This window comes from Condylura cristata, unplaced genomic scaffold (assembly GCF_000260355.1).
Source record: "Condylura cristata isolate star-nosed mole 26May11 unplaced genomic scaffold, ConCri1.0 scaffold00007, whole genome shotgun sequence".
NCBI lineage: Eukaryota > Metazoa > Chordata > Mammalia > Eulipotyphla > Talpidae > Condylura > Condylura cristata.
In genome coordinates this window covers 43,604,581-43,622,785 of record NW_004567108.1, presented here as the reverse complement: position 1 = coordinate 43,622,785, position 18,205 = coordinate 43,604,581, and the positions used below count along the sequence as shown (strand labels likewise).

Genomic DNA, 18,205 nt, shown 5'->3' with positions numbered 1-18,205 from the left:
ACTCCACCCCCATAAAATGTGCATCTACCAAAATTTTTAATCATTGCAATACTCAAAAATACTTCAAGCTACGGGAACTTCGGATCGTGATACAAACAATTTCTACAAAGTTGCAAGAAGACCTAAAACTGATTTTTCATGACTATAAAAGCCAGAATGCATACATACATTGTCAGGAAATATTTGCTGCCTTTATCCTCATTTTGATAAAATTTATGTCAAATTTATATTTATTGTCAAAGAGTTACCTCTTTCAAAATCTCCTTTCGAACAGAATCTCTATTTAGGAAAGTATTATTTCATTTAGTACTGTAACGAAAACCAAAACTATGCCAGACACATTAGAAGAACAGCAATCAAATGGTGTTCACCTTTACCATCCTTCTCTATCTACTCTTCTGAAATCCCTATTAAATGAAGGATGTCACAGTAATAACTCTTAGAAATGTTTCCTCTTCCATCTACACCGTCACAGTAAATTTGTTCTCTTTTGAATCTGGGATGGTTATAGCGACCTGGCAAGGAAGAAGTAATAGCCATTTCGTGTTCCAATCCCAGTGGTTACTGATATATCAGCTGTCTCATCTCATGGCTATTCTCTCCTTTCACAGCCTGTTAACTTGCTGTTCCAGACCCAGCAATCTGAAACTAACTGGAGAGGCCACCACATGTGCAGGGATTTAAATGTTATCTCCTAAACTCAATATGGTCTTCAAAATCTGTTGGTACAATTTCCTTTCCAATTCAGGTTTATTTTATCTGATTATCTAGAGGAGAATTGACTGAAATTCATCTTACAACTTTATTCTCCATTTATATATATGCTGGCTTGAAGGGAAAAAAATTAAAGGTTTTGCTTTGCTATTTGCCTACCTATCATTATTAAAAATCATTTGCTGCTTCTGCTGTCTGAAATCTATATATATATATATATATATATATATATAAAATAAAAGATGAATCAGATTTAGAACACTTACTTTGGAAAACTGCACACAAAGTTGATCATTAGGTAGTTCTATAATCCTCCAGAGCAACTAGAAACTATCAGTAGGCTGAAGTGTTCATACATCCAGTCAGATTTTTTGCAGTGACTTTCATCAGCCTTTAACATAGAAGAAATCTCACTTCATTATCTGTTTACTTGAAGCAATTGCCACTCTATGCTCAGATTTTGCTGAGGTTTTCCCAACTGTATGAAACTTGCTTATCCTGAAAAATAGATCATTTAAGGAATCAAGAGCATAAGTTTTTACAGTAAGACAAAGGTGTAACTGGGAAAACACTGACTTGACATGACTGTCTTATGAGTTCATAAAACTAATGTCATTTCCTTGCATGGTAATTTCTTTAAATATTGATATGATTAAAGTCATCTCATGTCAGCTCTTATATTAAAAGAGAGTTTTAATCCTTGGCCATATATTTTGCAAGATTTTACTTTATAATCACAAATCAAAATGGAAATACTCAGTTAAATAGGTGAAAAATGAAAATACGTACTAAAGCAAAAACACTTGGAAACATGACACAAGCCCACAAGTTCATGGAAGACAGACAAGTGGTTTGGTGGTCACTGTGTCCTGTGCCTGATGTTGCTCCCTGGAACTCTAGTCACAGATCTAAAATAATCATTCATGCTCTGCAACTTGACAATCAATACAATTGCTTCCCTGAACTGTTAGCCAAATAGAAAATATAAATACCTCACCCTTGTCAACTCCTAATGAAACAAAGTTCAGGTCAACCCTGTGCTTTGAAGCAAGCAAAGTTCCCCTATAATTGCAGCAACTAAAATGGTTACCTTTTCACAAAGCTCAAAGCAGAGGTGTCATATTATAATAAGGTTTTATGTTGTATTATTGCTTATTTTTCCTAGCTTGAGTTAAATGCCAGGCAAGAACTGGGAACCCTGCTTTCACATTATATGAACCAAAGTTGCCTTCTTTACCCATTTTAATTCTCTATCAGCTACTCTTAAAGCAAGTGATAACGGAACATCGAGATGTAGGATCCACGAAAATAAAAGTGTGCCTTACTATTAAATGCCTGTACCTCAGGATTCATAATACTAGCCTTAGGGAAAACAGTGACTACATTTTTGAAACATGGTGCTCATTTTGTCTTAGAGTACATATTCATTGGAACTTGAATAACAGCATAGCGTGGTTACAAATAATGGAGGACTTGGCACCAGTGATAGAAGCTATCTTCTTATGATTAAAATGTTAGCCTGGCACTGCCACTAATTCTGTGTCACTACATATAAACACCTTTTCAGCACAACCACCCCACTGTCATTCAGGAAGAGATGACCCAATTAGGTTATCTTAATGAGTTCCCAAATTGCCCCAGCAAGAGACTGAAATTATGACTATGGTTCTGTTTGGATACTTGCTTTGTAATACTGAATCCAGCAGGTTAATGAATAATTGAGAATTTTATTTAGGAGCAATCTTGGAATCCCTGCCTTAGTTCAAGGCCTCATATTCATCTGATAAGAGGGAACTTTCCTTTGAAAGCCCTCAATACCTCTGACATTTATGAGCTAAAAATAAAAATAGTATAAAAAATAGTATACTGCTCATAGATAGAGAAAACCCTCATGTCACCCATGAAAGAACTGCCTAGTACTAGTTCCCTTTGAAACATTTCCTTTCTGTAAGAACAGTGCGGAGCCACCTGCTAGCCCATCTGTGGTGCTCACAGCAGACCTGATGATAAAAGGTGGAGCTTGTTGAACTCCAACCCCTGACTCCTCTATTGGGGCTTCTAGAACTAAGAGTGGAGTGGATCCACAAGAATGACCTTAATCAGAGACATAGTTGATTAAAGCTAATCCTGGCAAACTGCCCATGGACCTGCGGCATCCAATGGGAAGTGGAGGGGCAAGAAGGGAGGGATGAGTCCATGAGTGGATTAAGAGGTGGTCTATACACAAAATGGAAACTACTCGCTACCGACAAAGAGAAACTCTAAGCATTTGCGACTACATGGACGGAGCTACAGGGGATTATGCTGAGTAAAATAAGTCAGAAGGACAAAGACAAACACTGAATAGTGGTGGACTTTACATGTGGAATCTAAATCCAACCCAATTACTATCCCTAGAAACCTGACTGTACAACTGAAGCTACCAGAGAGCTGGAGGAGGGTGGTGAGCAGCATGACCTATGGTAGAGGAGGACGTGTGTCTTGATGGAGGTTCTGGGTGTGACAAATACACTTGAAGGGGGTGACACTGTACCTCTAAAACGCTAAATAAATGCTACCCCAATAACAAAAATTTAGAAAGACTGAACACAGGTTCGCTGCTCTATTTTTAACTTCTAACCTACTCTCTGCTGACACCTACTGTTTGCAGGACAGAGCCTCCTGCCACATGCTTGCTCATCAATTTTCTCTCCATCTCTCTCTCTACTCCCAGTGAAAGTCAACTTTTGGGTCTTGCATGCTCTTAAATGTCTGACTAAGAACTCACAAGCCAGGCCAGCCTCCTTCCCCTGGGTTTGCCTCATAGCACTTTCTAAGTTCTTTAGTCACAAATGATCATTTCCCACATAGACTTTAAAGCCCTCTATCCCCACAGTGCAAATGTGGATTTAGACACAGGTTGAAAAAGATGCTCCCTTATGTGCTTGTGCTGAGATTTGAAAGACTTTGCAAGAAGATCCTAACCAATAATACTGCCAAGTCAGTAGTTTGGCCATTTCTGAAGAAATGAAAACTAGTATGCAGTAGATGCCTCATTCTAAAATCATCATTATATTTTGGAGTGTAGTTATCTTTGAAGCAGAGAGCTTTTGAATGTGACATTTTCTGTCAGTCAATGTTTTCATCAACCGTTCCCCAAAGTGAAATGGATTTGAATACACAGTGATTTAGTTGGTTCTTTTTTTTTTTTCAATCCATTGACATAGAACATTAGTTACACAGATCCATGGATAAAACAGATAATGCAAGAGATACAGTAGAAAGTGAGCCATAAATAACTAAATGTTACGCATTTAAGACAGAATTTCAAATAGAGACAAAGTGTAGACTGAAAGGAGATAATGGGATGTATATAGTAAAATTGTGTGTGAGAGATCTTCTTTGCAAAAGTAGCAATTCAAGAAAAAAAATTCAGAGATGAAAAGGAGCCAGTCACTCCAGATATGAGGGAGTTGTATTGTAGCCAGAGGGAACAGCAAATGCAAACAGAAATCCACATACACTATGCTGTAAAGTTCACTGAAACATAACCTATTTTTATGAGAGCAACTGTTAAGTAACATGAACCCAGAACAGTTGCATAAGAATTGGTAAACCAAGCTGGTCTCTCTGTTCCTTTGATATTGACAACACCAAGTAGCCAACAGAGGACAAACATGGCATTGGGAACATTTAGCATTGACGTTTCACCTGGTACAGATTTTAATGTGTGGATGGAAAAGTCAGGTTGCCCTTCTTAAGCAACTGTTCTTTCATTACTTGAGATTTTTCTCAATTCTTGGTATCTTTTCTTGAAGAGGCAGCTTCTAAGTAGATCGTTATTAAAAAAAACAAAACAAAACAAACAACCCTGCTAGAAAACCCCAGCCTATTATAATTAACATACCAATGCAAGAGTCACTAACACGAGTGCTTACTTTATGATTCTCCCTCAAGAAGGCTTATGTCTGCATCTCCGCATGGTTTTCTATACAAAGGTTGCTTTCCACCTCATTTCAGAAGGTCACATGCCAAGCTTGTCTGTCTCCTTGGGCAACCTCCAAATAACTGCATCTCTCACTTCTTTGCCATAAACTCCGGGATGTGTGAAGCCTTGCTTCAAATGGTACCTGCTTGTTGTAGAACAATCTATGCGTGTGACAAATGTAGAGATAGTTATGTATAAAACTTACCATTTATTTTCAGCCAGTACTCAGACTGCACGGGAACCTCCCGTGTCTGGATCGGCTTCTAAGTGTAATTAAAGCTTTACCTGACCTAACCATCCCTGAAGCACCATTCTCTTTTACTGCTGGGGTAAAACCAGATTTCCACCACATCCTAATTTGTACTTTTCTGTCTTTAAAAATGAAAACTCTGGAATAGGCAACACCATTAACCTACTGGATTATTGACTAGACACATTTACCCACTTCAATTCAATAGGAAGCATTTATGTGTGGAAGAATCCTAACGATACTATTATGCAAATAATAGATCTAGCACTCAAGAAAGCAGTCTTCCTCTATTGTTTGTCTCTCAACAGCTCTTGATGCAAGACCAAAGTAATACAATAGTGTGTAGATAATTACATGTAATAGGAGCAATTAATGCATTATTATTCCCCAAAGTCTTCAGGTCCAAAATGTCTATTCTTTGAATTTCTTGCAACTAAGATTTACACACCCCTGTAGTCATACTGATTTGGAAAATAACAAGGATGAAATAGAAGTTCATCAATATACTTACAACTTTATAATTAAACTCTTTGCTGAGGGAGAACGCTTTGAAATATGCATATTACTGTGAGGCCAAGATAAAACTCCACCGAGTATCAGTGGATATTTCTACACTTGACTTCTGAATGCAATTTTGAAAAATTGGTTGTAAACATTAGGGACTATCTTGTTCAAAAGCAATCTAAAAACCACTTTGGAAGCTATGTAAATGTGCTAGGTAGATGGGAATTTTAAGACTGATGCATAGAACATGGTACCTTAAGGAAAATTGATAATTATGTTGAGTACATAAAAATAAAAAATTCACTGCCAAGGAAATATCAGTAATTTAGATTCAGGAGTTTTAGGAGTGAGGGTTAAGAATTTGTTCTTTTTTCCAAATCAGACAGGAATTAAAAAATTTCTCTTCATGTTATTATCTCTTTTCTAACAGTTCCAGTTCTTCGAGTAAATTCAATAGACCAAGTTGCATAAGCCTTTATAAAAACAGTGACAATGTCTCAAAACAGAAGGAAAAACTGAAAATCAGATGCAAGGGAAAGTGAAGTGAGAGGAAAGCTTAATAGGTTATTTTCTTCCCAGCAACAAAGGAACATCAAGATGAAAACAAGGTAAAATGTTTCATTCTTTAGAAAATGCACTGTAACTTTGTATAAGTTTCCCGTGTATACTGTTGGGATCAGTATGTACATATGCTGCACAGCATGTCCATCTAAAGTCCAGTTCTACTGCAATATGCCACTGCCCCTTTCTTACCATTTATCCACGCCACTCCCCTTTTCTTCCGGAAATCACTAATTGATGTGAGAACCTAAGACTTTGTTTGGTTTTATTCATCTGTTTGGCTTCTCTACTTAACATGTGTGAAATCATATGGTGTTTGTCTTTTTCCATCTGGCTTGGCTCACTAAATATAATAACCTCCAGTCCATCCATGTTATGGCAAACAAGGTAACAAGATTTCATCTTAAAATGAAGCTGTATTAACATTTTGTATGTATAGCATATAGTGGTTCCTTTCCACTTATGTATGGATACTTAGGTTGTTTCTGGTCTTGGCTATTGCAAATAACACTATAACAAATATAGGGGCATGTATGTGTACATATATATGGAATATTTTTAAATTCATGTACCTATGTATATGAATTTGTGTTTTATATTTTTCAAATAATTTTCCAGAAGTGAGAAAATTGTATAAGGAAGTGCCATGCCATTTTCCACAATTACTATTTTTTGTTCCCAGGACTAGTATGTAACGGTTCCCTTCTCGCTTTTGAATAGGCATTTTCACAGGTGTGTGATACCTCATTATTTTGGTTTGCATGACTGTAATAATGAGATGATGAACACCTTTTTATATGCCTATTAATATCCAAATTCCCAACTTAGACTGTTGCAAGGGGAAAGCATAAGAACAATTCAAAAGCTTAATTACATTTATGAATATGCTAGGAATAGACTTGAACATTGGAGGAAAATTAGGAACAGATCTTTAAGAAAGACAGATTTCTGCAGATAAAAAAAAAAAAAAAGTAAAACACCTAGCATGAGAAGAGCCTACTGAATTCTCAATCAAAAAGATGAACTTGAATATATGTAGCTATTCAAACCAATGAAAAAAGAATTACCCCCAGAAAGATCTTGAGGAATCTAGGCTTAAGACCCTTGTGGGAAGATATCTTCTGAATGTATGTTTATATAAAAAATTTATTAACTTAATAGATTGGTTTATTATTTTTTTTTCTGAAAAGTTATTATTTAACAATAAGTTAATTTTAGCGTTCATTACCATCAACGTAAAGATTGCAGGTCCTGCACTTTTATGCACACTTGTTCCTCATGAATAGAGGGAAAATTCAATGGAAGTAGTAACACCTCAGTGACTCCTGAAATCATAAATAAAATGATGTGTGAAGCAGCAAGTGCTTAGCAATGTGGGATGGTAGGGACTGTGAATCCCTAGATAATACTTCAAAGGAGATTGTTTTAACACTGTAACAGTATATTAACAATTAATTAAGCACATAAACTCTTTGTAAGAGACATATCTGATCGCCTTAAAGAAAATTCTCGTCCTTTCTATAGAATGCAGACAATATTAGCAAACTAAAAAATAATTCCTGGTATTCAACAATTTTGAGACCATTCTCCACCATACACCATTAGTAAAGATAAGTTACGATTATTTGAACAAAGTACTTATTTTCATAACCAATGAAGATCATAATTATCACTTCAACTTGTCTATCTCTCCTTTGTAACTGATGAATCATAGTATAAAAAGACAATTTATCACTGTGCTTCAGAGCCAGTAACAGTTACAATGTGTACACAGAATAAATTAATGTACTAATGGTTTTGTGGCTTATTCCTAAATGCATAATGTGCATTTCGTAGATTGTATTATCTTTGACGTTCTGGATATTCATTATTTTTCTTTCTTATCTCTTGTCCTGCTCTTTCCCTGCCTTCCACTTTCCTCTTCTTTTTTTCACTTGGTCTTAAATATATAAGCATTTCCAGTTTCATGTGTCACCTTTACAGACTTAAATTTGTCTTCTAATGGAGAAATTCAATAGCTAAAATGGGAGGAAATACATTATTTCTCATCTAAGATTAACTCTCTACTTTAATCCTCTCTGTAATTATAATTCATTTTGGGAGGAGAAATTTGAGCCATCTGCAATGTGTTATGTAGCATAGAACATGTTTAATAGATAACAGGATGACTTCCTTAAAGCAGCAAATTCATATCTCCCAAGTATGGCATTTTTGAAATTGGCTGTAAAACTTACAATGTGATGAGACTGTTCTTATTTTATTAATGCTCTCTAAATAAGATATGTACAACATCTATTTGAGTAAAATACCTTACAATTCATGTGTGTGTGTGTTCTCTAAAACTCTGTAAGTCTGATTGACTAGGTCTCAAATTATATACAAATTATTTTTGTCTACTTTCTTAAAGTTTACAAAATTTAACATTAGCCAGTGTTGTGATGAACACAAATTCAGTTATAAACAGTAGAAAGACAAAACAAAAATTCAGTTACTACCTCAAAACAGAACTCTGTATAAAGCAATGTAGTGTGAACACACCCCTAACTCCAGAACTGAAAAATATTTTCACTGAGCTATAAGGTCACATTGGAACATCACATAATTTCAGGTGTCCATCATTGAAAACCAATGTATGTGTACAGGCTACATTAAGTTCACCCAGAAAATCAAGTCTGTATTTCAAACTATTGTCCTTTTTGCCCAATTTACTCACTTTCATTCCCTCTCCCTTTCTACTAACCTCTAGTCTAAGGTCTAAAGGTTTACTTTGCCTGTTTGGGTCATTTGTTCTTTTCCCTATCCACAGTAGAAGCCACCATCACTTCTGAGCTAGACTATTGCAAGAACTGGCCCATCTGTTTCCATTGCTACCCCGTAGATTTGATTCTCTGATATTAGTTCTTCTGAAAGTATGTCACAACTTAAAAGACTGTGCAATTTAACTCCTCACTATTGCTCCTGTACCGTTTTATTTTATTCTGAAAATTATCTATTTTCAGTCTTTTTTCCTGTTTTACAAAAGCACCAAATTTTCTACCTCAAAACTTTTCTTTCTCTTCTCTCTTCCTGAATGCTATTTCCATATAAACAAAGTTCACCCTTCACCTTAGTTTATGTAACAGTCAAGTATAACCTCATCATAAAACAGATTTTTCCTCATCAAATTAAAGTGGCACCTTTTCTCCAACTCATGCAATTTCCTATCTCATGCACTCTTTTATTTTATTGACCATGCCATTAGTTATCACATGTATATATTTGCATACAGATGTGTGTATATATATCCTTATCATACAACTGCAGTATAAGTTCATAAAGGTAGAGATCTCATATGTCTGTGCACTGCTGTATTTCCAAAATCTACACTGTAATCACAGACTGTGTTCATTTAGAGTCTGTAAATATGTAGATTCATGATTATGGAAATTAAAGTATGAAAATGAATGGTATTTGAATTTGTCAATTTTATGAAAACCTAATGTGTCATCTTAAGTTTTGATTAAAAAATTTTTAGACATATAAGTACCTTCGATAAATATTTACCTGAAGTAATAACTTACTGGAATTTCTGCTTTCTGAAAAAGCGCATATTTACCCTACCACTTTATTTTTAAACCATAAACCAAAAAAGTACATGAAAATAATATTTTCAGGAGTTGGATAGTATAGAGAAGTGATATCCAGGTAAAGAAAATAAATTGAGCTCTAAAATTACCTGAATTTACTGTTTAGAAGATCTCCAACCACAGAGCAAGGGAAACGGAATTCTCTGGCTAAGCTGAGAAATACGAGAAATCCAGGGGCTAAAATAGAAAAAGATGACTGAAGAGGAAAGATATGCACAAAGAGAGACCCAGAAATCTGCAGATGGTTTTGGCCTTCAGCTAAATACTAATCAGCAGATACACAAGAGGAAACTTCATGAAGCCAAAGATAAATCAACAATATCTGTAGCTCAAAAAAAAATGTTAATAGTTTGTTTCCACAAGTTCAAATGAAAAAAAAATTATGTGCATATTGTCAAAAGAAGTATTGAAAAGAAGATTATTGCCTACTAAGGAGACATTTGCCTTAACTGATAGCTGCTGTGGTCCACCTAACAATGTAAAAAATGATCAAACCCTTTTAAAAGAATCTCATCCCAGAATAAAGTGCATTTAAGAGGTATAAAATATTAGGACCCAATAAAATCTATAATTTCTGGCATTCAATTAAAAAAATAACAGATATGCAAAGGAGGAGTGAAATAAGACCATTTGTGCCTAGGAAATTATCAATGAAAGCACAAAGATAATGGCATGAGTAGCCAAAAAAAAAAAAAATCATTTTGACATACTTCAGGTACTCAAGAAAGAGAAAAATATGAATAATGTAAGTGAACTTCAAGAGTTATCACTTAAATTATTTAAAGTGAAATAGATGAATGAACTGAGTACCCATGATTTGTGGAACATCCAACAGTCTAATATCTAATACACACACACGTGCATGTCACTTTTCTATAGAGGTTGGTGCTCTTACTACTGAAATTAACAGGCAAATGCAAAGACTGAGAATAACTAAAACAACTAGAAAAACATAATTGGAGGACATATACAACCCTGACTTAATAGAGAGCAACAATAATAAGTAACCATGATATTGGTGTAAAGATATACAGATCAATGTAGTAGAGTTTTGAAGTAGATTCCGAGATACATGGTCAATTAATTTTCTACAGTGTTTCCCAGACAATTCAAGAGGGGAAAGAATAATCTTCAAAAAATGGTGCTGGAACAAAGTGTAAAACAACTAAGCTAAACAAAAAGACAACAATCTTTACCTCATACCATGTACACAATTTGCTAAAAAATGCATCATATATCTAAAAATGTAACTGTAGAACATCCAAAAGGAAAATTAGAAGAAATTCTTGGTGGCCATGGGTATGGAAAAGTATTTCCTAAGCTAGACATCAAAGCCACAAACTACATAAAAAACCTACATTTTTGTGAATATGCAAAGTTTAACTTTTCAAAATACACTACTTTAAATGGAAAGGGAAGGCACAGGAAAATACTTGCAAAATAGATATCTGACAAGGTGGTCATACTTTATACACACACACACACATATACACAAATATACACACATGTATATGTATACACACACATATATAAAGGAAGCAACATTTAATAATAAAAGGAAAAACACGAATTTGTAAAAGATTTTCACTTTGTTGAAAGATGTACAGAAGTCTAAAGAACACATGAAAGGTCCTAAAATTCATTAGTCTCTAGAGAAATGCAAATTAAAGCCATTATAATTACTAAATCCTTACAATACCTAGGGATCACAATGATGGAACTAAAAATTCCAAATATGACTGACAAATGTAAAATTGTGTAGCTTTGGAAAATAGTTTTCACTTTTAAAAAATGTTAGGCATATACTGACAGATTATGGTTATTTTTAGGAGAATCTATTTCATTAAAAATAAGCAATAGCATTTGTCGTACTCTCGTACTCATCCAAAAATCTTTGGTAAAGCTAAATAAAAAACAAAACAGACAATTCCATAAAATTCTAGAAAATACAAACTAATCTAGCATGACTTTAAAATTGTCTCAGTAGTTTCTGGAAACTGAGGTTGGATGTTAGGAAGCAATGCAAAATGGCAGGAGAAATCCTTTTAAAATGATGGATGTGTTTATTTTCTTGATTGTGGTGAAAATTTTACAGATTATGGATATAATTTAAATTATTGTAATTTTACACTTGCAGCATGTGCACTTTACTGTATGTCATTTACATGACAATAAGGCTGATGCCAAGACTAAAACATGAGTATGTTGGGGGAAAAAAAAAGTGGCCTCACACTTTCATCTTTTTGAATAATTTTATATTTTGTTGACAAAAAGGGGTCGGATTAGAAGGGCATCTTACCTGTTTCTAGCATCTTGTGAGCGCTTGGTTTATATCAGGAACTGTGCTAAATCCTTGTCACAAATTGAGGCTTAGTCTGTACAATAATTGATGAATAAATTCTGTCATTAATGTATTACACTTTATTACTAAATTCTATAATTAGTATCTTAAAAGGGTGCACTAACCTGCTCAGAATCAGAGTTAGAAGGAAAGTGATTTGAGATTAAACACAGTCATGTGAAATCCATTCTCATATGCTCACTACCAATATTTACAGATAAGGTTGTACTTGGCTCCAAATTATGCACTAAGGCAGATCTAACCCTATAGAGCTGGGATCAAATTATAAAGATTTGGAAACAGACCGTGAGACATTGCTTCTGTGAGACATCGCTTCTGTGAGACATCGCTTCTGTGAGACATCGCTTCTGTGAGACATCGCTTCTGTGAGACATCGCTTCTATGACTAAAAGAACATAAAAGATTTCTTTACAACAATGCCGAGAGCCTGGGGCCCAGGAGAGGTGAGGGAAAGACTCTACATCCTGTCCTGTCAATAAGGAGTGATGCATAAGCAAAAGTTTGCTTATTCTGTGACTTCAGGACTAAGGTACTAATTAGGAGTAGACATACCTTTCAATTCAATTTTTATACTGAGTTATAATTTCATATTTAAATCAAAATTAAGTTTTTATACATCTGCTGTCACATGCTGCTTTTTAAATGGGACAGTGACTTTTTTTTAAAGATTCATTGATTTATTCCTACAGAACTGGGGTACAGTCCAAAGGTGCAGGGGCAGTAAGAGGCTTCACCAGAGACAGAGTGGGGAGCAGAAAAGGCCGACTTATGAAGTACACTGCTGAGGGGAGCAGTGGATGAGTCAGGAGAGGTCTGCTGGCCATGTGGGTCACCTCTGAGGCTGGAGTTCAAACTCATGTGGAAATGGCGTTAGCTTCTTAGTGCTGTGCTTTAACCCCCAGCACCACCAGGGAGGACCTATAAGACAGCGACTTTTAACCTTTCTGTTTCTTGGACTCTTGACCGATGAAAACGAGGGTATTTTTAATAACAGTACATTATACATAATATAATATAGAATATCTTTTATAATGCTTATCACATTAGAAGTGAGCTGGAGGTGTTTTGTTACTCTGTCATTTGAATTCTGTCTCTCAATTTTCTCATCTCTGTAAGAAGATAATTCCTACTTCGTGGGATTGTTGGTTGTATGTATCAAGTACTTAGGAGAATTTCAGGCAAAGAGTAAGCCCTTGATAAAAGTATTATTGTGACTAAAAGTTGTCTATTTAAGGGACCGTAAGATAACTAATATATGATGATATGCACTTCTTAAGTCCTCTTCTAATCCCAGCAACTGAAACCTTGATGTTAGTAAAGGACTTAAAACTCACGGAACTTGTTCTCAACTTTTTTTTCATGGTCATATATTTAACACAATAAAGAATTACAAAATGTTTCCATACAAAAAATTCCAGGCCCATATGCATTCACTAGTGACCCATAACAAATATTCAAAGATAAAATAATATAAATTCTACAAAACTCTTTGAAAGATAAATGAGATTTATTTTTAACATCTGTATCCTTGTCCAAGCTTTTCTTTTTACAATGACTCTCTTGTTTATGGTATCCTCATGTAAAGATATTAATCAGTATTTCCAATTTAACATTGTACAGGTTTTTGTAGCAAACATTATCTCTTAGATGACAAAGAGACAAATCATCAATGTTATCAAGGGTAAGTGATACAAGAAAGATGGAAAAAGAAGGAAAAAGAAGTCATCGATTATATTTTAGATTTGCAGAGCATTTTCAATATAGCAGTAAGAATAAAAGGTAGGTTGTAGGGGTTTGATTAGAGATCAATTGTAAGGAAATGAGAGCAGTTGACATCTCTCCTGTGGTAGCTAGAAGAGTCCTGATTTCACCTGCTGTTAACACAGTGGATCCTACCAGCAGGTCCTGGAGAAGAGTCTGGGCTCACTGTCCTCTCTCTACCTCTCGTCTATTGGATTCCACAACCATTATATACTGCACTTGTGAGTAGCCCTTCTGGCATTTTTGTTTTTAAAAAACACACATTCTGTTGCTGTGCACAAAGGCAGTATTTTCTTTCTTAACCCTATGCCACTCCATTAAACACAACCCAAAAGAAATCAACCAGACCAGAAAGCCAGCCATTTTGCTCCTGAGAATTCCTTGTGAAACACTTAAGAACTAGCTTTTCAAGAGCAAGCATTCCAAGCAGGTATGGAGAGGGGTTTGGGGTGGGAGTAATGAGACCATGGACCTGATAAATGGTATGGAGACAGTCTAAAAACTAAAAGAACTTTGAAGACAGGTGAAATGGGACGAAACTGGTACACTCAGCAAGGCAGTGGAACAAAGAATAGATTCAGGGTCAATGCTGTCTCCTTTGGCAGAAAAGATAGAATCTCCCTAGAGTCACAAATCTGCATGAAGTTCTTCACATGAAATACAGTAGCACACTGTAGAATTAAATGGACCAGAACAATGGCTTAAAGTCTGTTTTCTCAAATGTTAACTGATTCAAAGACTAGAGCTGGTTTAGTAAATCTTCCCATGCTGAATTTGGTTTGATAACATTTTATTGAAGATTGCATCTGTGTTCAGCATGGCTTTTTGTCCTCTTTTGTGATGTCTTTGCTTTGATATCAGAGTAATTTTGGCCTTATAAAATGTGTTTGGACATGTTTCCTCTTTACACTTTTTTCAAGTGTTTCAGGAGGTAGGTATTAGTTTGTCTTTGAAGGTTTGGTAGAACTCACTCAGTGTTTTGGAGGGAGACTTTTGATTACCGTTAGGATTCCCTTGCTTGTCATCCCTGTGTTCAGGGTTTTCTTTTCCTAATTCAATGTCAAAAGGTTATGTGCATCTAGGAATCTGTCCATTTCTTCTATGCTATCTAAGAATGGACAACTTTAGATGGGCAACATGGATACTGAGGATGAATACCATGTCAAGGCTCCCAGGTAGTTGACTCTTATGACAAGAAGAAAATGTTTTTTAAAATTGCAGTGGAGATGAGACCTTGCTTATGTGATGCAAACTGAAGATGTATGAGAGAAAATAGTAATGATATCATTGGAGAAACTATGAGAAAATGACAATGAAACTTATTGATTAGTCATATAAACAGATGATTTTCTTAATATTATTTGCAACTTTAGCATTACAAGGCTAACATGACAACTGAATATGTAAGCGGGAAAAAGAAGTTTGTAGGAAAAGGAATGCCAGTGACATAAATGTGTGGGGAAAGTCCAATCCATCTCATTCAAAATGGAAACAGCAGTATTAATAGATTGGGAAAACTAAAAACAAATGTGGTATGTGTTGGCATGGCATGGCATGGGTTTAAAGAAGTTTCTGCTCACAAGTATTTGTGGAATAAAATTGGTAGAAGTTCTATTGATAGAATTTCCAATATTTATTGAGAACATTAATGTTTACTTGCATTTGTCCAATATATTTACACTGTTGAATTAATTAAACAAGAAGGCAGTTAGCGGTGGCTCTAATACCTTGGAAGCCTCTGTAAACAAATCAAAATCTAAACCTGTAAATGCCATATGGTTCCACAATTAAAACCCAAGTAAAACCAATTCCAAAAGGTCACCTAGACATTGCTATAGCCAATTAGTAATTTATTTTTACCTTTTCTCTATAAAAGTCTCCAGTGATTTCCAGTTGGCACTGCTTGATTGGGATGGATTTTTACTGAGGCAAACTCTTAAAAATTTTTCATATGCTTCACTTTATCTTTTAATAATACTTTTGTAACTGTACTGTTACAAAAATTGTGTATACGTGGAAATATATTCCAGAATTTCTCAGTTGCATGAAGACTTTCAATGTGCCCCTTCTAAGGTAAGGAGTACAAGATAATATATTCATACAATGCAGAACTATGTAGTCACTGAAAAAAATGTGGCAGGCTCATATATAAAGACATTTTCTAAAACATAAAAAAATGAAAATAATCAAGTTACAGATACTTTGTATATTGTATTATTAATGTTAAACATAAATACAGAAGTATCTGTAAGAAATAATTTTGGTGTGACTAAGGCACAGTAACAAGTGAGAAGAAAGCTCTTAACTATCTTCTTAAAAATTCTGCCATGAACATATACTGATTTTTCAACACATTTTTAATTAAAAATTGTTCTTCCTAATTAGTGCTATTCTGCTCTTAACTGGATCTGGATATTCCCTCAGAGTTTCTGTCACGTTACTGTTCATTTGGATTAGTAATGCAATAAAGAAAGAGAAAGTGAACTGACATTTCTTAAGCACAGTGATATTTGTTAAAATGAAGTGCTTGGCAAAATGTGCTCTTGTACCATTAATCTTCATAACAGTAAAGAAAAATGTCATGTAGATGCCCTAGGTTATATAAGAGCTGTAATTTCTTGAATGTCTGCAATACTCTAGGCACTTTACTGATGTTCTATTACTTATTTGGCGACCTACAAAAATAGATCTTATTTTTCACATAAATGGCAAGAATAAAGCATTATTATTAAAAATATCACCCAAAGTTATCCAAGTGAAAAATATCAGGACTGTGATTTGTACCCTGACTTGCTGACATACTTATTGTATGTTTCTAAACAACAATGATCACAAAACAACAGCGGGAACTTCTTCAACCTGACAAATGCAATCTAAAAGAAGCTCATAGCTCACACCATAGTTAGTGGTGAAAATGAGAGTCCCACCTAAGATTTAGAACCAGTCATAATTATCCTGTCTCAGAAATTCTTTTCGGCACAACTATACTAGAAGATGTAACTGGTGCAATAAAGCAAGAAAAATATCAGTAGGAATACATAATATAAGCAAATATAAACAAAAGTACTTAATTCATAAATGTCTAGAAATGAGTGAAATAAAAAAGCTATCAGAAGTGGTGAATTCAGCAGTGTCCATGTGAAAAAGCAACAGCTTTCACATATATTAAATATATTTAATATATACTGAAAAATAGAGCCCTCCCTGGTGGCACAGGGGGTTAAAGCTCAGCACTAAGAAACTAAAGCCACTGCAGCATGAGTTCAATCCCCACCTGCCCTTGAGGTGATACAAATGGTGCCGGCAGACCTCTCCTGACCTGCCTGCTGCTCCCCTCAGCAGTGTACTTTGACAATCTGTCTGTTCTTCTCCCTACTCTGTCTCTGGTGAATCCTCTCACTAACCCTGCACCTCTGGCCTGTATCCCAGTTCTGTATGCATAAATAAATAAATCTTTTAAGTACACAAACACACACACACATATATATGTATACACATATGTATATACATATATGTATAAATACACATGTGTATATACATATATGTATAAATACACATGTATATAAATACATATATGTATATATGTGTGTATGCATGTATATATATATATACACACACACTGAAAAATACCATCAAGGCATAGGAAATACTTAGGGGTAAAAATATAGATCACTACTGAAAGTTTAAATACCTTTGTTGAGATAGATATATGATGATGACTAAGTTTTAAGCGTGGGTCTCAAGATGTCATTTCTCCCCAGAAAGATCGATACATTGGGATTCTCTGCAGTCAAATCAAAATCCCATTTGACTTTTCTTTTTTTTTGGTAGAAATCAACAAAATAATTTCTAAATAATTTCTAAAACTGGTATGGCAAAAGACCTAGAATAGACAAACCCTTGAAGAAGGATAATCTTTTAAACAAATATGACTGGTAATTGCTTATAATCGTAATTGAAAAAATGAATATTGATTTACATCCCACACACTACGTAAACTCAAGATAGATTGCAAACCTAAATTTAAAACCTAAAACTCACTATTCTAGATTAAGACATGGCAACATGAGAAATAAAATTGAGACTTTGGGTTAGGCAAAATTTTCTTATATAAATCACCTCACCAAAAGCATTAAAGAAAATACTGTTAAGTTGAAATGCATAGAAATAAAAAGCTTTGAATCTCTCTAGTTCACTTCAAAGAATGAAAAGAAGATACACTGGGGGGGGAAATATATGCAAATCATATATATGATAAATGATAGTCTGATATCAGAGTACATAAAGAACTCTCAAGCCTCAATAGTAACAAAATAACTACCAGAGAGACAAATGACTTCAAAGAAGTCATTTAGAATAATTATGAAGACAGTTATCCAAGGGACATCATGGAAGACTATCCTCCTACAGGACATATCAGATGTCTACTGCCATACAACACTCACCCATAATCTTCCACT

The 18,205-nt window shown here is 34.8% G+C and overlaps 1 long non-coding RNA gene across 2 annotated transcripts in view; it reads right to left on the bottom strand.

Moving 5' to 3' along the window:
- The window catches only part of LOC105853351, a 329,248-nt gene that overhangs the window by 2,025 nt on the left and 309,018 nt on the right, over window positions 1-18,205 (bottom strand). For both annotated transcript variants that reach the window (XR_001145186.1, XR_001145187.1), the window contains exon 8: window positions 981-1,105. This is a non-coding gene — a long non-coding RNA (uncharacterized LOC105853351). The remainder of the gene's footprint in view (window positions 1-980; window positions 1,106-18,205) is intronic.